Here is a 24,199-nt window from a genome sequence, read left to right as displayed (position 1 = left end):
CAGGAAAGCCCTGTATAGAGAGTTCAGTAACCTACATAATAGATTATCTACAAGCTCTGACAGATATTTTTGAGGACTAGTCACCTGGTAGAAGGTCTTAGAGAGAGATGTACCTTTTAAAAGAAGACTAGAATAAGATATGGGTGTCCTCTCCCCAATAAAAGGTATGGTCTGAGTTGAAAATTCCAATTGCATAAGCAGTGCCAAAAAAGGTGATTTAACCAAAAGCATACTTTTTACTGACATATATTCAATAAGAACTGACAATATCTCTCACTGTCTCAAGTCTCAAGTATAATTATGAAGTAGTAAAACTATGATTAATCTATACTGTAATACACTAGGGTGATATAAACTAGAATTGTAGAAGATATTAGTCACTGTAATTCTGACTGGTATATAAATTAATAAATAGTATTGAGTAGGAATAACTTGTGTAATCAATATCTAGTAGTTTATATCAAGAACTAGGGTTGGTTTTTATCCATTTCCCATCACAGTTTGAGAGATAACATGAAGATGATATTTTCTTTGATTTGTCATTATACATCTCTCAATTCAAATCAAATTACATTAGTTTAGTTTTTGAAGGAATTTAAAGGAATATTCCACACTCTTATTCCTGTGGTTTTGGATTATTCAGATAACTCATAGCAAACTGGTTGTTTTATTTTTTATAATGTTTTTGGACTACTGAATTGTTTTATCTGATATAAACAACGTGTATTAACTATGATATTGATAAAGTAGATGTTAATATAAAAACAAGATATGAATAGAACAAGAATAGATGACAGGATCATCATGTAATAATTTGTCAGTATTAAGATTAGATAAGTTATTACATTAGGCTATTTTCATATCATTCAGATAACCAATCGATATCATAAACATGTACTTGTATGAGAGCAACTTGTTCTTTTGAAAAACAGCACACGTGTCACATGGACTTGGAATTTCTGAGTCATATGGACTTGGAATTTCTGAGTCACATGGACTTGGAATTTCACATGCATCCTATTATTTTACATAACAACTATATAAGTATTAATATTCAATATAGGCTTACATATTGAATAAACAGAGATAGAAATGACTCCAGTTATATCTATCAGTTATACTGAAGTGTAAAACTTGGTGTAAATTATAAATGTGCACTATATTTGCAATTATAGAGTATACCATCATTACCAAATTATCAAAGATGGTGATATCCAAAGAATGCATAGACCAAAAATTTATTTCAGACGCAAACCAAGCCAACAACACACCTTCATTTGGAGCAGTAAGTGTGGACAAATGTTCCTGAGTCATATACAGTGCCTACATTACAACTAGATCAAAGATGGTGATATCAACTGAACATTGTGACTAAAAATTAACATCAGACCCTACAAAATACTTCTTCATTTTGATTTCTTAAGAATTCGGTATGGACAACAAGGAAAGTATCCTAAATGTAGCTGACAAAATTTCCCTCATTGTACACTGCATTGTGTTGCCTGTCTAATGGAACAGTCAACTTTCATTTTATCAACTCAATAAGGCACAGAAGGATATAAAACTCTTGTTTCATAGATTTAAACAACAGAACAACAGGTCATATCATCATAGTGATATCCCAATAGCGCTACCAGTACCCTCTAGCATCAAAATATTATTTCTAATACATTTATTCCTGAGTGAAATCAAATACCCACTTATACTGGAAATCAAATCTCTTCAAGACCAGGATGGAACCTCCAGGCAGACAGCAATTCTTGGCACCACTTTCTGTCCATTATCTGCAGTCATGGGTTCAAATTCTAATCCAGGGGATTTTGAGATCAAACATGGGGGCCATCGCTTCAAGACCCAGTTGAAACCTCCTCCTCCCTGATAGAAACTTCAGACAGTTAGTAATGGCACTTCATACTCTCAAAGATTGCAATTGAGGTTTAAATTATAATCCAGGGGGATTATCTCTTCAAAACTAGGTTGGAGTCTTCAATCAGTCAGCAATTCTTGGCAGAACATGCAATGAAATTCTGTAATCACTTTGAATTTTAATCCTGGAATATCTAGAGATTTAGACTGATGGTAACTCTACTTGACAAATAGTAACCTAATACCTGTAACATGCTGAGAACATACCATGATGTTTTTATCTACTGTATCTGAGATGTTAAATATTAGTAGAAAATTAACTTACCTATCCATATTACATATAGGTACATTTATATTTCAATTTTCTCTTTAGGACTTTGATTTTTGGATTGTGGTTTGGACAAGTATATGTCAAATTTCCCTTCTAGCTTGAGGATTTTGAATTATGGACTGTGATTTGTTTAGGTATGAGTCAGCTTTCTCCTTGGTAATTTCTCTTTATGATTTTAAAGTCAGTAGTTCACCCTATCACCTATTTAACTGTTTGTAAAATACTTCACAATAATACATGAACAATTCTCTACATCACACTGGAGAAGGCAAATCTAAATATTCTTCATTCATAAATAAATAGAGATATTATCATATTATAGTGGTATATTAGACAGAAACTCACGTTATCATGTAAATTAAAACAGAAAACTTGTCTTACAGTCATCTCAGGCCATCTTATAGATTGTCTATATCTTCTTTATCATATTATACAGTACAAATAGTCTTAGTTATGTAGGGGTGGTGATTTAGGGGAGAAGAGGCTGGGGTTGATGGGGGTCAGATTCTAGGGTACAAATATTCCCAGGTTTAGAGGGGTTGTAGGGTAATGAATTATAAGGGACGAGATGGGGAAGGGGGTTACTAAAGTACAAATAATATCTGTTATAGAAGGGACGTAGCCTGGTTGTGTTTTATTGAGGTGAAGGAGTTGGTTGGGGTATTACAGGTGATCTGTTGTACAAGATTTTCAAGTGATTTTAAAAGATTTTATAAAGGATTATTCGGGTGTTTAATGTTCATACAATACTGAAATTCAACAAAGATTAAACTAGGTCAATATATGAGTACAGGTGATATGCTGAATAATTCTACAAATCTTGAATAATGTGCCCATTTTAAACATTTTTTAAAGGGATTTAAGTGAGTAATTGGTAAACTGTAGATGACTGACTGATACAATATATTAAGTTGTTTTTTAAAGATCTGATATTGAGTAAAGATGATAAAGTATTTATGTATAGAAGTATAGGGTGATATGTCTGACACTTGTTTGGGTCAATGCTGGGGTTTAAAAAAAGGTGTCTCCAGTTACAAGATTGATGTTCACAAGAGTTCATGAATCATTGAGTACAACCTCAAGAATAGGCCTATAACAGGTTTGTTAAACTTATTTTGGGTCTCATGATATCAAAAAGTTTTCCATCTGCAGTTTGTAATGCAGTGTACAATGAGGGAAACTAGATAAGAACTCGTGGGTAATAGAGGTTAATAAAATAATTGTGTCATGTTAATGAAGGGCAACACCTTACAGTGTACAATGAGTGAAACAAGTTAGAACTTGAGGTTACAAGAGATAATAAAATTAAACTAAGGTTAGAAAACATAGTTACTGTGTGGGGATAAGGTCATCTTGGTTAAAATATCAACTAACTACATTCAGGTTAAAAACTGAGAAAATGATAGAGACTAGTTTAAAAACACTTGATACTTCTATTCTATAGAGACTAGTTTAAAAACACTTGATACTTCTATTCTATAGAGACTAGTTTAAAAACACTTGATACTTCTATTCTATAGAGACTAGTTTAAAAACACTTGATACTTCTATTCTATAGAGACTATTGAACCTAGTACATCAAACAAAATACTTTCAGTTTATACCATTTATAGTCAACTATAGGCCATATATATAGACACCTAGTCAATATAGTGTAACCACTAATTTTTTACTCACAGAAGTCCTAGCTAAGCCTATTGATAAAATAAAAAATCACATGTTGTTTGTGGTCTAGTTTAAAAACTAGTGAAGCGAATATAAAACCCTTTCAATATACACCTTTATAATATATTACTTCAAATATAGGTCATGATTGTATCACTGCAATATCCTTGTTTTTAGAGAAAACTTCTAGGTACAAATAAGACACTTGTTGCTTGTCTTTTTATAAGAGAAAGTTAATACCTAAATCATTAATTTATCCCCTTATAATACTTCAAATATCGGCCATAGATAGACACCTCGTCAAGATTATATAAGATAATCATCATTGTTTTAACAGAGAATATCAAAAATATAATTCCTAGGTACAAATATAACACTTGTTGCTTGGATCTTGTACAGAAATCCAAGACATCAATTTAACTCCTTAAAATATCGGCCATAGATAGAAACCTAGTTATATAACTATAATTATCATTTGATATAACAGAGAATATCAATATCAAACAATAGGTCAACTATTGTATAATAATATCAAAAGTTTTAAGAAGATCGACATAATGGTAGGAATGTTCTTCATAACACATGGTTTTTAGAATTTCTAGGTAACAGCTCTTTCTCTCGTCTAGTTTATATTACAATAATTCTCTATTCTCATATTACTGTAGAGTTTAAATCAATATTTCTATATAATATCTCCATTAGTCCAATATCCGCCCGGTATAATTTGTAAATTTGTCAATTATCAAATGGAGCATGTTGTCTGTAGAATGTGATGCCGGCAGGTTCGGGTGTGGTTTAACATTATTATATACAGCATTATAAAATCTATACTCGTCTCCTCGCCTAGCTTTTATCTCTCAATATATAGACGCGTTATCAATTGAAATTCACCTTGTATAAAGTCCAGTAAAATATATTAAATTTTCCTACCTTTTGACGGGATCGCCCTCCATGTTGGAATTCAATACTCACAATCGGTCGGCACTACTGACAGACCCGCCTGAAACCTACAGACTTGACTCAGTCGTCCGTTACTATGGCAATACGCAATATTTATGATAATCGAGCAGCAGTTCACACGCAGAAGTCAGTAGTCGAGGTTAAAAAGTCGTGTCAATGAAACAGTAGAGTAGAAAGTGAGACTGGTTGTTCGAGTTGTAGAAACGTCAGGCGGGAAGACGAGAAGAAATGGTGTCACATCATCAATAGTTCTAGTTCGAAAAAGAACTAAAGAAGGTGGTTTTTGGAGAAGAATTGATGGAGGTGGTGTGATTATTTACTCTCTGCATCGTGATCTATCTTGGGAGAGAAGCTGAGTAAGACGGTGGGTGGAGTAGAACAAAAAATTCAGGTGAAAAGATAACAGTGCACGATGTCGTATTTAGATTGTACAGTAATGTACTGTTATACCTAAAGATGAAAAGAAATGAAATGAGTTTTACATCCTACTTTTCTGTCGGTCAAGTTACTAATAGGCTTACACTATTCAGGTATCTACTAGGCTGGACCTCTTATGCTCTTGGTCAGCCCTTCTACAGGAAAGTATCCTCTATAACACCAATTTAAACATAATAGGCATATTAGTAGTATCAATGATAACGGGTGGATACTATGTTTTGGGTCAGGTAAAAAGATAACGGTAAAACTATAAACACTAGAAAAGAGGGACAAGTTATTAGTACACTATTTATTCAGGCTACTTCACTTCAAATAAAGATATTTTTTACTGGTAATGTAAAATGTAATCTCTCTAGTCTAAGGTGAGAGGTCAGAAGAAGTGATAAGTAATAAGGGAAATATGTACATATATATATTAGTGCATATCAGTCAAAAATTAAAAATCACATGCAAGACAATTCCGTTAATCAAAATACCACCCAAAGCATGACAAAATCAAGAGTAAAAGTTGAATAGTAGTGGACTCCTCCGAAGAGAAGTACCATCAAAACAAAAATACAATTTTTTTCACTGATAATATGATATATCTGTCAACAACAAGTGGTTGGTAAAACTTGTAATAATTGCATTGAGTTTGAGGATCTACTGTTCTGGTTCTGTATGAGCCAATGAAGATTAACGCCATGCAGTGTGCAATGAGAGTTCTTTTTCAGAACAGCGCCAATAGCTATCTCTGTTTCTATCAAAATGCCGTGGAATTCTTCAATGAAAACATTGACATTGTAACCCAATTTTCTTATCAGTTTGACTTTATTGTCTTAGGTCAGTCTTGGTCAGTAAATAGGTATGTTAAATATGCCCTTCTGTTTAATTGTGGACGATGTTCGAACTTTGGTGGCTTTATTATAGTTAACGGTATTTGTTATTGTGGTGGATATACTACTGAGACAGTTTCTGCTTATCTTTTCAGGACACAAGATGCGTCTTTGCAACTGTGGTTGTTTATTTAGCATCCCTCCAGAAAGCCCATATAATCAAAACTGACTCCTCCTTATTTTCACTCATTGTACACTGCAGTGCAATGTAATTTTTAGCCTTTTGTGGTACAGATTATTAGGATGTAAAACTCCCTCTCTATTTAATATCTAGTATTGACCGAGACGAGTTTCTACAGGCTATGTAAATAGTCAGTTATAGATGATACAAGAACTGATTATATTTGATAATCGTGATTATACATTATAACTACCAGTATATTATACGGGTACAGTCAGTGATAGGGGCTGAACCCGACCATCGAAAGCACACATTGATGTTTGTGTTAGAAATACTAACCGTTTGTGAAGTTTTTGGGTTTTTCTGCGAGTGACTCCACTTGCCGTCCATGATCTGAAGAAATAGTTACGCATCTCCTGTTCTTACTCATTTTATCCAAACCAATCAAAGGAACTGCTCAATAAAAAAGATCTCCATATATGTGAGGATTTCAAAATGAAATGCTTTGATCGAGAAACTGGCTTACTACCAGCAACTGCGTTCAACTTGATTTGGCGGTTGTTATCATTAATATACATTAAGCCTTCAATACGGCGGTTATCAATTACCAAGTATTTTTAGGATATCAGCAGGGGGCCCTGTTATAAATTTTACTATAAAGTGTATTGTGGGTCACTGGGTTTATTAGTACCAGATGAGCACCCCCACAGTTTGACCTAATTAACCCAGGAAAAACTGTCAGAAGAATGAAGGTAGTAGAGTATATACCTGTACGCTATGTTATTTGTTTACTATCACTATACAATTATTTCCATTCCAAGGTGTTAAAATTACATGAGAATAGTATTCTTAAAAAAGAACTGGTCTAAATCATGAAGTTAGAAACAAAACGGAATGAAATGAATGGAGTTTTACGTCCTACTTTTCTGCAATATGTGGGCTAATGAAGACGGCGAAACAAGAAGAAAGAGATGAGATGATGTTAGAAATGGTTATTATGTGTTGGATAATAACGAGAGTAGCATCGTCGAAACGTCGCTATTACAAAAACAACTGTCAATTTAAGATGAAACAATTGGTTAGATCAAGCTATACATATCATTGATGAAGACAAGGGTATCGTACCCGAAACGTTGTACATCTAATTGTGTTATGTTTTTAAATATCAGTTCAAAAAGATAGCAGAGTTCGTTCAGGCTTTGTCAGAGCGTTACAATATTGGTACTTATCTAGAATCGGCATCTGAACTTGTGAGTCCATCCCCGTCTCCAGGAATGAATTGGTGCTGAGGCTCAGATTTTGTACTAAGAGAACTCATTTCTGACAATTTTTGAGGTACCAAAAACGTATATAAATCTTTCTGATTTTGTACAACGATACTGTAAATGAATCAATCTCTGCTGAACTGAAGATTTTGCTGGGGCTTAATTCTGACTTGCTGGGGTCCAGCCCCCACGGACCCCACCCTAACGACGGCTGAACATCTCCCTACCCTACATGAATGGAATATGACTGTAGATATAAGTATACTGGAAGAAGTCGATATTGTTCTGTGAAGAATGAAACCTACTCCACCCTACTGAGGTATTATTACATTATTTGATGATATAACACAGAGCTATAAGTCGACCTCGTCTACTCTTACAGACAACGAACCTTTTTATTCCGATAAACATCTATTGACAAACATAGCAGTGGTATGTAGCTTGTTTCATAGTTCTAAAACGAAATGTTGGAAATCTACATTCAACTATATATGTATGTCCTTATAAGGATAACATGTTAAACAATTATCGATATTACATATGATGTGGAGCTCGTGTCAACGAAAAAAACTTCTAGATATTTTTATGATTATAATAAATGATTAATAACTTGTTTTGCAGATCATTTCAACAATTTTATCGATAGAACACTGAAGAGGCAAGTAAGCTCCTGTCAATAGCTTGAAATTATCCAGAATTTGAATTGTCTAGAGCTGTATTTAAAAATTTGTCAATAAAAATTTGTATATCGTGTCGTTAATAATAAATACTAAATATATTGTCTATCATTTCAAAATTTCAATCATTACTAAAGAGTAGAAATGTCTCTAAAGGATTAAAGAATAGAAGTGGCCGAACTCCTCTCGATCGCTGAAAGACAAGCAAGTTTTATAAATCTCTGAATTGTCCAAATTGTAGATATTACAGTATCTGAAGTTATATTCTTGCCGTTATCAATAAGACGTACAGTTATTGTCGATCATTTCAAAATGTGTATCGATTCCATCATGATATAATAAAACCACCGAGAACATGACAACAATTTGATTTAACCATACAATAAAGTGGTGAAGAACATGGAAAACGCTTGTTTATGAATTAAGATCTGACAAGTTATCAGGAATATATAATGTCAGGAACATTAAACTGTCGGAAATAAAATGAACGGTTTTATAAAATAACAATGGAATTGTCAACTGTTTAGATGAACTGGAACGGTGAGAAAGTTTATATGCCTGTCTTAAACTGTCAATATTTCTATGAATATCAAACCTGGAGTTTGTCTCATGAAAATTCTACTAAGAATGATTGAAGTGTTAAAGTTGAAATTAACTGATTATAAACTGAAACATTGCCTGTTATATAATCATCAATTATAGACTTAAAACCTGCTCCTCATACCAACTTTTATAACGAATCATGAAAGCAAAGATAGTATTTGGTTTGATAGAAGATACTCAGCTATAGAGGCATTGGGAAGGCAAGCCGAACAACTCTGACTAAAGACAACTCTGACTAAAGACAACTCTGACTAAAGACAACTTAGACCAAAGACATTTAAAAAGACAGTTGACGTATCAGACAATATTAGAACTAATGCAACTTGTTCGCCGAAACCATAAAAGAGCTGTGAAAGCAAGTAAAGAAAAAATACCTACTGGCAATCTAGATGTAGTAAATCCAAATCCATATTCCTCATGATGACAGTTTCCAGGAATCGAGACAGATCTTGAAACTCAGAATTGCTTGCAGGAACCGCTCTTAGAACTACTAGAACAGCTTGAGTCACTTCCGGGAACTTCACTCAGAACTACTCTTTAGAAGCAGAATGGCTTGCAGGAACTTCCGTCGAAATCGTTAGGTATGGATTCGCTTACAAGAACCACTATGGCTTGCAGGAACCACTCTTAGAACGTTCAGATCAGCTCTTGCAGGAACCACTCTGAGAATTTTCAGGTCAGTTCTATAAACACCTTTTATACTTCAAAAACTTGGCACCATCAGCACAGACAAGAGTGTAAAATGTTGGTTAATGATAATTTGATGATATTTACTAGAACAATAAACAATGAATTTGCTGAACGCAGATAAAAAACTGAAAGAAAACTGAGTTGTTTTGATCTAATATGGCGGCGACAGCTGGAATAGCTCAGTCAATGTCCTTGGTGTTTGTAATAATCTATACAGTGATCGATATATAACGAGTTTTTATTATTATTTTTCAAAAGTCAATAATCCGCTGATTATAATATCTATTAAACTCAGAGACTGGATGTTTTGGTTTTCACTGGAATCCATTAAACGACTAGATAATCGAGCATTGTGTCGGGAACAGGATGGTAGAAGCAGTTCTGAAGAGACTGGAAATTGAGATCCACAAATTAACGACTAGATAATCCAACATAAAAACATTAATCTCTGGGGAGAGACTGGAAGTTTTGTTTAGACTGTACTCCACCTTTAAACGAGAGAATATCACACAAAAGAAAAAAGAAAACCAGGTATATTGTCCTTGGATACCTGTCGATGTTCACAGGTCTTAATACAGATCGATTTAAAACAATAGACAGGTCAGTGGCCGAGAGTTTACCTTTGATTGGCCTGTCAATAGAATCAACATAACTGTCTTTACATTCTCTATAGATACACTGATTGGAACATCATTTATACACTGTGTCACCTTTCTTCTCAAAATTATAATAAATATGAACATGGACTGATTTTTTAGAATTTTGATTACTTCTCCCGTTTCTTCTTGATATTAAAATATTGATGATTTTCTTTTCAACTAATCCTTTAAAATTCAGATGACGTTTCTTAATCTCGTAAATAATGATATTGATGTGTATCTTTTCCAATAATTCTTCTTTCCAAATCCTAATTTATTCACAAAATAATGATCTTGAAAATGATCATGGAATAAAATGGTTTAACAATCATGGAAAAAGAACTTTGTATGCAGGTAACAAATTAAAATATTTTCTTTGTCAGCAATGATCACATCTTTATATCCGAATTAAAAATTTAAAAATATTCTCCCTTTTTTGTCTTTTCAACATTAACAGAAATAGAACTATCCATATGAATATAGCAATTGATATTGTATATAAACACACAAAGAAACAGTTTCAAAATTCTTCTTTGTTGCTACTAAACGTGTTTCGCTCTGTAAATCCGAACTTAAAATGAGCAAAGTGACGAAGTAGATACCCGAGGTTACAGATTAACAGCAAACGAACAAGGATTAGGCGCGTAATATCCGCAACATTACGTAATATCACGTCACGTCAAAACCCAGAATTTGTAACGTTACGTCATATAATAGATCATTTTTGACGACGTACGGCTCGAATACCTTTCATAATGACTCTATATCGACACATTTCACTATTAGATCCCGGGCAATTATCGATAATAAAGGGCCTTTCATGATAACCTATATCAACCTATTTACTGTTTAATCCCGGGTAATTATCTATAATAAAGGACCGATGAAGAAATGCGACATATTTTTTACAGTTACGACTAATTAAATCTGACCCAGATCAAGAAGTATTGCAGATTATCAGGGGGTATTATCAAATCGTTAACACGTTGGTTATAACCATAAACACCTCGCACCATGCTACTTTCAAACACTGTTAACATATGTCCTACAGATTTTACAACAATTCAGAAGTCTGTCCTCGGAGTTTGTCCGTTTGTCGATCTGGCTAATCAGTTAAACAGTCTTAAATGTGCATCTTATTTATTCATCTGTTTTTCAACTGCCCGATCCGATCATAACTTGAATTATACTTTAGCATGAATTCTGCGGCGTTCAAAAACAGAGGAATAAGTCTCCTATTGTAGAAGGAGCAGCAGGCATTGCAAGGACACATGTTTACGAGTCCCGTGCTTGTCCAAGATAAATTAGCCGTGGAATATTTGAAAGTAGAGATATGGGGATACATGTATTGTCAATCAACGTGGCTTTAACGGTCAGTTTTTGGTTCTCTTTGAGAAATGAAATAGAAAATCAAACTCAGCAAATTTTAATTGATTTCAGGATGTGATGTGACCTAATTGTTTCAATTCTTACAGCTTGTAAGAGAGTTCATGATAATGCTATACACCTCAATAAGCTGACAGAAACAGGAAAGACTTAGTCTGAAGAGAGGAAATGAAACTCATGTCAAATCTAACGTGACATTTCATTCTATCTTTTAAATTTAAAGAGATACAAACTGAGTTTCTCGTGTTGATGAGGAGGAGGGTACGTTTAGCAAGTCTATATTTTAAATGTTTTCACGGGTCAACAGGTCCTGCGACTCCAGAAAAACTTGACAGTCAGTGCTCGAATTTTTTATACTATCATTTTACCTAAACGACATACATGTACAAGATGATTTTCTAGCCAATGTATTTCAAAGTCACTTACAGCTTCCATTTTTACCCTTTTTGGTTCCTGCAATTCCAGGAAAACTGAACCATACAAAACAAAGTGTACATGTAACTGCGATAGTGACTCAACTTTTCCTCTCCATTCTGAATCATTCTTCGTCGTATGGAACACTGCCATATACCCTGTCAAATGATGAACGTGATAAGTGTGGGCCAGTGGTTTTTAGTGGGTTTAAGTTTCTTAACTAAAATATATTTTTAAATACCCTCTGTTACTCCTCTGTAAGTCAATTTGATATCTGTTAATGGAAATTTCAAGTTTTTCAATCTGGTGTTAATGTCATTTTACTTATTTATATATTGTTGGTTGCTTTACACGATTATAATTTCTTATTTTGGTACAGTTTTTCTCGGGATGGGGACCTCCTTAGGGTGGGGCCCGTGGATTTGGTTCAAATAGCCCCTATGGTAGTTGAGCTACTGTCCCCTATCTAACTATAGATATAAGATACAAGATTCTCTTTAATTCAATTGCGAATCTTTAAGAACCTTTAATTTGCTCTTTTCAATGTGGTACGATAAATTTACAATTTGACATTATTAAACCAGCCACATACTGTGTTTATATTGTCACAAGATGGTATTTAAATCATACCGGAAGTGACGACTATATATATTTACCAATAAAAGATTAAGGTGTATATATCTGAAGTAATAAGTAGAATTCAATGCAGGAAATACTGAAGAAAGAGAGAAGAGGGCTTGGTGTAAGGTATCTTCACAATGGCCATCGTATTATATGACCAACTTTATAATACCTTGAACATTGTGAAAATGGGTGGGGGGCCTGATAAGGTGAGAAAAGCATTTGCAGCCAAATCTTACCCACAATCAATGTTTTGGGCAGCAGTCGGATATTTCAGAGAAAATGCTGATCATTTTTGTCAGCGGCATTGAGCCCTATAAAACGACTATAAACCCCCAAAAAGGCAACTTCTACTTGCAACTTATTTCACTGCCTTCTCTCCAACCCTTCATCTTCTGTTTATAAGACCTCGGGGTCTGCCAACTAGCTAAATCTTCAACATCTAAATATTAATTTGATTAGATTGGTGGTTTGATGGTATTTTAGGTTTAAACAGTTTTCTTAAGTATTAAAACATAAAACATAAACTAGAAGTTGAACGTTAACAGTTTTATGCTGAAAATGGTGAATTATACATAAAACTGTCTCCCAGGGGACGCCATCTTTATATTGTGATTAGATTAACCAAGTAGTGCTAAGTTTTTATTACCTTTATATAGCATTTAACGTTTTTACCACGATCTAGGTTGCAACTGAAAGATCCATCAATATTTTACAAGGATAATAATCTACCAACTGGTCCATGGTTAAACATTTTGGTAATGATTTTACAAGGATGACAAATTCGGTTCCTGAGGACCCAGTCCTGTTTTTTGTAAAGATTTTTTTTTTGTTTGGTAAAGATTTTACAAGGATAACAACTTAGGTTCTCAAAGATCAGGTCTACCAGCTGGTTCTTGGTCAAATCTCTTGGCAATGATTTTACAATGACAACAACTAAGATTCTATGTGATTCTGTCTACATGCTGGTCCTAGGTCAAACCTCTTTAATATGATTAAATGTAAGGTTCTTGAGAATCCGGTCTATCAGCTGGTCCTTAACTAAACCTCTCGATTTTACAAATAGAACAATTACATTCTTAAAGATCTTTTATGTCACTAGTCAGATTATTTCGGAATATCAATTTAGTTTCTCAACGATCATTTCTCCGTGACTATCAAAAAATCGGATAAAAATATTCCAGAATAAATTGAAAGAAGGTAATAAATTGTATTTTTGTATAAAATATGAAGAAATAAGATGAGAAATGTATTTATTGTAGATGATAACTCTAGTTATAACCATTAACATTTACAATTCTAATAAACATCACTTGATTCATTCAGCCTCTTTACATTGAGTTCTCTTTCTTGCAAATTCTAATTTTCTTAAAATTGAACCAATATTCAGTGTTTTTCGACTTCATACGAAACTCAGAATAAATCAATGATCAACCTTTGTTTCTTTTATAATCCATTCGTCTTATCTGAAATGTCTTTTAAAACAACACAGTATCATATTTCTAGAAATACAAGATCTATCGTAAGTTTTCATTAGATAAAGACCAAGATTTTATTTATTTTTTTGGTTAGAGTTTTGAAAGAGTGGGAATAAGACATATTAAACCGCTGCTGAAAGTGAATGTGAGAGTTAGAAACGTATTGAATCAGATGGCTGAAAACATGACGGATTCAATACTTTTGATTTGTCACACACAGAAACAATTTTCCAGAGTAGTTCCTCTTGATTTAGATCGTGAAACTTATCATACCTATACAACTATCTTACAGTTACAATTCACTGATCAGTTAGCTGGTAGCAGACGTTAACTTGTCATCTACCAACAACTACCTAGTCTGTGATATCAGTTAGCTGGAAGCGAACGTTAACTTGTCATCTACCAACAACTACCTAGTCTGTGATATCAATTAGCTGGTAGCAGACGTTAACTTGTCATCTACCAACAACTACCTAGTCTGTGATATCAGTTATCTGGAAGCGAAGGTTAACTTGTCATCTACCAACAACTACCTATTCTGTGATATCAATTAGCTGGTAGCAGACGTTAACTTGTCATCTACCAACAACTACCTAGTCTGTGATATCAGTTAGCTGGTAGCAGACGTTAACTTGTCATCTACCAACAACTACCTAGTCTGTGATATCAGTTAGCTGGAAGCAGACGTTAACTTGTCATCTACCAACAACTACCTAGTCTGTGATATCAGTTAGCTGGTAGCAGACGTTAACTTGTCATCTACCAAAAACTACCTAGTCTGTGATATCAGTTAGCTGGTAGCAGACGTTAACTTGTCATCTACCAACAACTACCTAGTCTGTGATATCAGTTAGCTGGTAGCAGACGTTAACTTGTCATCTACCAACAACTACCTAGTCTGTGATATCAGTTAGCTGGAAGCGAAAGTTGTCATCTACCAACAACTACCTAGTCTGTGATATCAGTTAGCCGGAAGCGAAAGTTGTCATCTACCAACAACTACCTAGTCTGTGATATCAGTAAGCAGGAAGCGAAAGTTGTCATCTACCAACCAACCAACCGACTAGAAAACCTTCCTGAAACCGTATAAAAGATACTATTTGACAGTTGTTTAAGAGAGATGTATTTTGTTTCAGACCAGACTAGCAAGTTTAGAGTTTGTTTATTCATCATTATTATAGATAATTTATCATGGTGTAACAGTCTAGATAAAGACATCTCAGACAGAGAGAGAATTCCCACTGTAACAGAGGTTCAGGTTGGATGTTATGGAGTTATGAAGGATTAGTATCAGACGGGGTCCTCTAAGACAAAAAGCTAGAATTCTCGCTATAAAGGAGAGTTCGTGTTGAATGTCGATTCTGAGTATGTAGGATTCGTTGCATCCGTTAGTAGCAACTGAGAGGGCTAACGATTTTTATATAACGGAGGGTTTAGGTTGCAAAGCAAATATCTTCAGATCAGTTGCAGTCGAAACGAACAAGACATTCGATAACTAACAACAACTGCAATCAATGGTCGCACATTCCAATCATCGTCGTTAAAACCACACCATTTATCAGTTAATAATATGCAATATTTTCAGACGTGTTGAAAAGACAATGTCTGCTACAGTAAAACAAGGTAGAAATATGATATAGTTTGAGACGTTTAGAAGACATAAGGGTTAAGAACAAGAACTAAGTTTTCTCAGTAAGAAAAGCACGAATCACTGAAGGCAACTGGTTGAGCTGTAATTTCTATCAATTTGTTAATTTAAACTCAATATTTTGAACTATTGTCCTCGGCGTCATATCTCGAACTTACACATCAAAATAAATCATTTAGCGTTTCCAAAAATATTGATTCTTGAGAAAAATGTGTAAAATTTATACCGAAATTTCCAGACAAATCAACAATTTGTTTAAAAATCGATAACTTGAAAGAATAGCTTCTGATTGCTTTTAAACTTTCTCCTTTCCGCTGTCAAAAAATCTTTTCGTTTATTATTTCTTCAAACATCAAGAAAAACCAGTTAACTTTAGAATTCTGTCATCGACTGACTTCTCAATTAAATCATAGATCAATCAGGTTTTTTTTTTATAATTGACAGTAATTTTTCACAGATTATCTTTCATACTGAACCATGGAAACTTGTACATAAGCCCTATTTCAACCGTGTTTCGCTTTATCAGGTTAACCTCGTATGCTGGACTGAGATGAATTTTTATGTCACGTGATTGCCAAACTAACCAATACACACGTTTGCACGTAGCCAATTTTGCGTTTTGTTTTGTAAATACTGTACGAAACTCGTGAATAATTCCATCGTTGTACACTGCAAGGTGTTGCTTGCCTTCAGTTGTCTATTATGTCTTAAAGAGTACGACAGTAAGATGTAAAATTATTGATCATTTGTATTGTCATACAACAAAGCTCACCAAACATTTGTAAATAAAAACAAAACTTCATCATTTGTGACCATAGACCTAAAAATAACCACATAACGTTCTATTCAAGATGGCGGAGCTATAACCATTGTGATGATAAAATATATGTCAATATTGTAATGAAATCAACGATTATTGAGAGATGATAAAAACTAATATAACTAGAGAAATAAATATTGACATTTTATAAAAAGCAAATAAAATATTTCAGATAGAAACGGAATTTAATTAATAAGAGAGATTTCGACCCTTGACAACATCACGTACCAAGTATTACAGGGGGTTTATTGTTTTTTTATTTTTTATTGAGGTTTGGTTCAGTAACCGGGAATATTTGGTGCTGGTGAAAGGATTTGAATCATCCATATATATAAAAGGCGATGATTCGTCATTTCCAGGGGTTGATATGGGTCTTCAGAAGTAGGCCTACTAGAATTGAATGTTTCATTGACTTGGAAAACTTGGTGTCAGTGAGGGGAAGTCATAGCGATCGACTCGGTAGGTCTTGTGTAAAATAAAGTTTTACGTCTAACTTTTCTGATGAGACCACACGAAACAACACCAAAGTCTCTTTGAAATGTTAGAACTCGGAACGACAGGGTAGTTTCGTGATGGAACTAATGCAAGTGGGTGTAAGTTGTCAATACAGAAGCGAACTAGAAGCGATTTTTCTGAATTTGTAGTGAGTCACTATTGAACTTAGTCACTATCTGTTACTATCACCGTAGAACAGTAGGACTATACAATTCTATGCTGTCACGAACACGTAGAAAATAATATAGGCCTATCGTGTAAGCCAACGTAATTTTGTGCGATCTGGAAGAGCCCGACTTCACAAGTACATGTGAGTGCCTAGTTAATCAAGACTATGTTGTTATATCAGAACGAGTCAACTGCCGATCATGGACGTCCTCGGATCGAAATCTAACAGAAGAAAACGTTTTTGAGACTGTGGCTGATAATAATTCGGTATAAAACTGACAATTTCTTTGAGATAAATGTATTTTCTTCATAGTACCGCATTCCCACTCTTTTCCCTGCAATATTTGCCCAGTTATTTTGATGATCATTTTGCATCGTGAATTTACACCTTTCCCTCGCTCAAATTTTTCATATTACCCACAATCCTTTGCACACTTATCAGTTTTTATTTTATTATTTCAGTTAATCGTCTACGTTTTGTTTAAACATGAGCATTTATTCTTCACCAGCTGAGTCTGAGTATTAGAGGTGAAATTTAGAAGACTGGTGTAGGCTGACCAAGTAGGCAGGATAGATCAGAACCCACACTATCTACAAAGTTCTACAAGTCTGACTAAGAGGTAATCGAATATAAAACATTAATTTTTTTTATAGTATTTTATGAGGCAATTATTCATCTATTAGCTGTAGCTCTGATCGATTTGACTTTCTACTATTTCTACCTCATTGAACACCGACAACCAATAAAATAGTGAAATATATTCGGTTTGTTTACAGATCATTGATTAAAATTAGTTTTATGTTTAAATACCAAGATGAGGAATGTGATAATATAACTATCATGATGAAATATAAATACAGTTTTATCATGATGGTTACAAATTACATTAATCATGAAATCATTCTGGAAAACTTGTATGCTCGGTCGTTAGTTAGAAATTTTAAACCAATGAAGTAAGAGATCTAAATGGTGTTCAGACCTGTAGTTTAACAACCCCCCTCTCCTGCTACATCCCTACCCAAAATCTATGGCTAGCTACAGGCCAATGTTCCTACATCCCCACCCAAAACCTATGGGCTAGCTACAGGTCTATGTTTCCTACATCCCCACCCAAAAACTATGGGCTAACTACAGGTCTATGTTTACTATAGGCCAATTGATATATGTTTATTCATCCAAAGCAACAAGAGCCAAAGAGTATTGCAGTGCGAATATTCTTATTGTCATTAAAACATGTCCATGGTTTGTACACAATCCGATATTGAGTTGCTTGTCTTTAATCTAAGGATTGATCACTGGAACAACTCAAGTCAACTGTGATTAAAATATCATACTGAAAACATAAACCTGACAAGATAACAGTCATAAAGTACATTCTATTACTTGATTAAAATGACAAGCACCATAGGCCCTACTCAATATATAATTTACAAGAATAGAGTGTATATACAATCTCTAATTTATTCTCTTTTAGTCCATGGAAGTGTTAAAGGGACTGTAAAGATGTTTAAAATTATTATATGTAGGGATCATTTAGTGCTTCTATTTGCACCATTGCCAGTTTCCTTGTAATGTCTGTGGTTTCTGAAATTATACAAATGATTACTAGAATATGACGTTTCTATCAAAAACTATCAATATAGTACAGGAAATAATGAACAACTTGTAATAAAGCACCTAGTTTGATCAAATTGCAAGAACAACATACGTCTGAAAATTGGAATGGTGCAAATTGATGCTATCAGTGTCCCCGAAACACATTAAAAGTTAATAAAACCTCTTGTATAGTAATTCAGCCTACAGTTTATTGTCCCATCCGCCAATCCGAACGACACCCTTTTCCTTTCAGTTCCCAAACAACTTGCTTCAAGTGATAAAACAATTGGGCTCTTTTATCTGATATTAAGACTTGTTCCATATGAAAAATAAATATCATGTCACGGTAACCTCAGTCGTGATCTCAATTCCCTTATGATTCAGTAAACATTAATATAAAACATTAAAACAGAAACGCCAAGAGCATAAACTAATGAAATTTACGTTGACATTTTAGAAAAAAGGTTAAAATTCTGCTGAAATTTGTTTTACGAATCAGTGAAGTTTGTAATTTCCTTGGTAGACTGTTTATCTATTTACGCCTGTAGATAAAATAATTATATCAGTGTAAGTAGGCGAATACAGAAACACAATGGTTTTATATATATATAGTGTTTATATCCACCAGGAAATGAATGAAAAAAATGTGGATTCAAAACGAGACAAGACGTTAACAAATGTGGACAGTCATCTATTTTAAAACTCTTTTCGGGTAATTAAGAAAAAGGATGAAGTTTTGAGCAGATAGCCAGCCCATTCCCCCACCCCGATAAGCACACGAATGAAACCAAAGGCCGAAAGCAACCGGTGTTAGGTTGTACAGGGAGGCAATAAGCTAAAAGTTTGTTTTTTTGAAGAGACGTTTTACTGTGATCTGTGTTGTTGGATTATTTGATTTGGACAATCTAATCAGTGTGGTTTGAGTCTTCAACTAAGGACTACTGTTATCTGAATCTGTATGAACGCTATAAAAGTTATAAAGTTAACTTCTGCTACCACGGCCAGTTTACTGATATCACAGATCACGCTATAAAGACCCAGTAAATTAGTTTTATAGGTGTAACTCCAATTAACACAATATTCCCGTTATCTGAAGTTAGATTACTCTCAACTCGCTACATTACCACCAATTTACGACAATCGTTACCACTAATGATTGGTTTCAAGATGGCGGCGTTTAATGGCGGCCATAATTCTAGTATACATAGATTTATAGTCAAATGAAGTCACTACTTTAGTCTTTTGCATCAAATGGCTGGTTTCTTTACAAATTTCATGATAAACAAATGAAGTGTCGTTTCTTATTTGTATGTACATTTTACAGAGTTCCACATCTTACTGTTCTGTATCTTATTGGGATTAATGAATTGACTATATCAAGCATTATATATAGAAATATTCATGAAATTACTACTGGCAGTCGATTAACGATTCTCGTACTACAAGTTTGACTCATTAGCCTTCTGAGTAGTTCAAAAGAAAATAATTCTGGCCTACTTTATTTGTCAAGCGGCCAAAAACCACGATGAAGTCTTATTGTATATTTACTCAGACTGAATTATCCCCGGTGAATTTAAACGATGTATATATTATAATAAATGCTATATAGATCTCTCGACATGTCATAGCGACTTTTGGTATTTAATACTCACGTTTGACCTTCAGCTTCCACTAACCTTGGCGTACTTCAATAAATAGTTGGGTCCATGGTTCATTATATCTAAATAGCTTTACCTAATCTTGTATCATCAAAAATAAGAGAGTGATTCACTTATCCAAAAAGCTTGATATAGTATTCACAAGTTACGTACGTATGTTCATATTTACAAAACAAACCGTTTGTAAAACTGTAAGACTCAACTTAATGCTAGTCTTAACCAAAGCCAGGCGAGACGAGACGTAGGGTGGATTCAGCGTAAACTAGAAAACAGACAAATTCAATTTCTATAGAAAATTCCATTAAGGGCCTAGCTTAAACAATATTGTGGCCGATAAAAGAATCAGTCTGTAATGAAGCCAACCTTCTTGTATGTATAATATTTGTAAGATAAACCAACATATTTAACATAGCTCAACTCAAGGTGGTCACAATCTGTTTGGCAAGAAATCAGCTGGTCAATACAGTCCGGAATATTTAACATTCTCGGCTTATCTACGGGTGGTCCGACCGGACGGATTATAAACCCAGCAAGCGTGGCTGTATTTGTAAAAGGTCATCAAAATAAAATAAATACTAAGTTATTTCGAGATGATAGCGGGTATAACCTTCAAATTAATAACTTAGGAAATGAAAAGAGAAGGCCACAGTAGTGAACCCTGCTGTAATCCCCTTTAGGAATTCAATAAGGTTATACATATCATAAGCTTCAAAAGTTGTTATTTATACTTGAGTCAAGTATATGAAGTATACGAAGTATATACTTGATGAATTTCTGAATAGTCACAAAAAGTATAGATTTTGTTGCACTCAGTGTCTAAAAGATTTCGAGTTATTTTAAACGATTTTAGCGTATGTAACAAAATTTCGCTTCTTTTATCTTAATGTTTAACCAGGCTTCGAATAATTGTCATCCTTAATGGACACGTGATATTGATATTTTGCATTTTGCGAAGGATTAGATGCTTTAATCCCTTTAAAACCACCTGAACCATTCCAAGATATCACAAACCAAAACAGTCTTTCAACACAGAAGAGTTATAGCCTATATAAATAACGGTAAACTCAATAAAAATACATAAACAAAAACATGAAAGTAGTATGAGTGTACTTGTCTTCATTGATACAATACAACACCTTCCTCAGAGTGGCGGCGCCAGTGGGGGAACAAGTTTGGCATTTGTCCCTACAGAAAAAATGTTTGCACCCCCAATTGTACCATAGTTTATTTCTAAGACGTTTTTTGTCCCAAAATCGTGTCTTAATTTTTCTAGGGGAGAAATCTTTCATGCCCTTTGTGGGAATCCACGGAGTTTCCATATTGAGAATTCCTATTTTTTTCAGGAGGCTGACACCTTCCTCCCTCCTCGTCCAGTAGAAACACTATAGAGGTTACAGGCGAAGTCTGTTCAATATGTTTTGGTCTGTTTGTGTCAGGTTACAGTTTATTGCTTGTAAAGATCTGATACTGATCACATGTTCCTCAATATTAATAGACCTCAACATGTAATAAACTTTTTTTTGTCCCCACCCCCTCTGTAGCTGCGGACCTGATTGAATCTCTTGGTTTATGGACGCTCGTAGTGTCCACGAGATTAGGATTAGCCTGCCGCCTCATCCCTAATAGACCCGCACTCACAAGCCAGATTTGTTTCCAGTCATGAACTTCTAACTTCTAACTTCTATCAACTGGACAGTGTAAGTGAAGTAAAATACCAGAACCGCCTATTTACAACACAATTTACTCTTTATTTATCTAAAAACCCGCCCAACACGTGTCGTAGATTCACTCTACCAATACCAACGCGTGGGAGAATCACATAGAAATAATGCGAAGAATTTATAATAGGCTAAAACTGATAGCTACGATTGAAAACGTTTCCCAGTCAGGATAGAATTGCCCTGTATTTTGGTGCTTTTTCTACTGAACGAATTGAGTCATATCGATAGGTTACTTTTGGGAGGACAAAACGTATTTTGAAAAACTGGTTTGTAAAATCAGAAAACTGAACGAGCTATATCTGAAATTAACTAAAGAGAAGACAAAACGTTTATTTTTCAAAATCAAACTTAAAAGTTGAACATGAAACATGCTTTCATTAATGAAGAAAAATTAAATATTTAAAAATGGAGGCTAAAAATAAATACAACCAAGAAAAATTCAGAGCATTCACAATGAAGAAAACAATTGGACAACGACAAAAAAAATGGGGAAAAAAATTAATACATAACAGAAAATAAAATATCAACATAACGTCGTTAAAGGTGCCCTCACTTCATAACGATTTGTTGTGTATGGTTGCGAATAATTAAAGTCGCCATGACTTCCGAACGCAACTCACAACTCAGTTGCATGAGAGCTGCGTTCGAAACTTATAACCAGTATCATTATTGTTATGGTGTGAGGGTGCCTTAACTTAAAAAAAAAATATAACATAGCCAGACAATCAAACCATAAAATCAAAACATAAATTAATATTTAAACCAGACAGCTGGGGTAGGGGTTGGAGTACTGACAGCCTTACCTTGGGGAACGTCGAAGGGGCCAGCCGCTCCTCATAGCCTCTTCTTTATCTATAACATGTATAGTCATCGGTATAACTATATCATTACTGATGGTTGGAAGAAAAACAAAAAAATAAACATTATAAACAACAAAAACAATGTGGAAATATCGAAACAGAACCTTGATTGTTGTTACTCAGAATTTTATACTCGCAGGCAGTTCTCAGAGTTTATTTGGCGCTATGTGATCTTCAGACAACTGACCATGTATCAATACTTAAACTTTGTTTTATTCAGAGTTTATTTGGCGCTATGTGATCTTCAGACAACTGACCATGTATCAATACTTAAACATGTTTTATTCAGAGTTTATTTGGCGCTATGTGATCTTCAGACAACTGGCCATGTATGGATACTTAACATGTTTTATTCAGAGTTTCACATTGTGTGATCTTCAGACTTTCATGAGTTGCCATTCTTCATATCAAAACAACTGGAAACAAGCGAGTGTCTTATTCTTAAACTAGTAGGCCCTTACATCGGAACCAAATCAAAACCTTTACGAAAAAGTGCTGTATAAAAACCCATCTCAATCCCATATTTGAAACGAATTCTTTATGATTATTTTGTATCTATGACGGTTTGAACCTGAAACAGGAACCGATTCATCCAATCCTTATCAAAATTCCGAATTAATTATTTACATAACATTTCATTAACATATTACTGACATTGAAACTTGACACAAACTGTGATTGTATAGAGATATGAAGAGTTGTGTCCCTTATGTAATGCACCTTTCACTGTTGTCACATTCAGAATGCAAATCAGTTGTCAACCGAGTTGCAGAGTGGCACCAAGTGTTCTGAAAGTGTGAGCATTCGAGACAATGCTCATACGATATATCGGTGAATCAATACATTGCGATTCGACATACGATATGTGTGCTCGCGTATCGATATATCGCTATACGACATGCCATGATACACGAAACGTATTGCATAGTCTTGTATCGATACTTGACGATACCAGGTTTATCAGACATTCGCCATATACTGAGAGCCGTTACAAAACTGTGCAGTGTCATTCGAAGCATACCCGATAGAAGAGTTGAGTTAGAATTCAGATTTTACAAGTGTTCAATATGGAAATTGTTTGAGTATATGCTAGTGCACAGAATCCTACATGAAATGAAAATTCACGTTATCAGACTATTTTTGACAAACAAATATTTTTTAGATATTTCATAGCGTCTAAAGATGAAAGAAATAAATCAATCAC

Source organism: Lottia gigantea (genome assembly GCF_000327385.1).
Source record: "Lottia gigantea unplaced genomic scaffold LOTGIsca_15, whole genome shotgun sequence".
Lineage (NCBI taxonomy): Eukaryota > Metazoa > Mollusca > Gastropoda > Lottiidae > Lottia > Lottia gigantea.
This window is presented reverse-complemented; position numbering follows the sequence as displayed.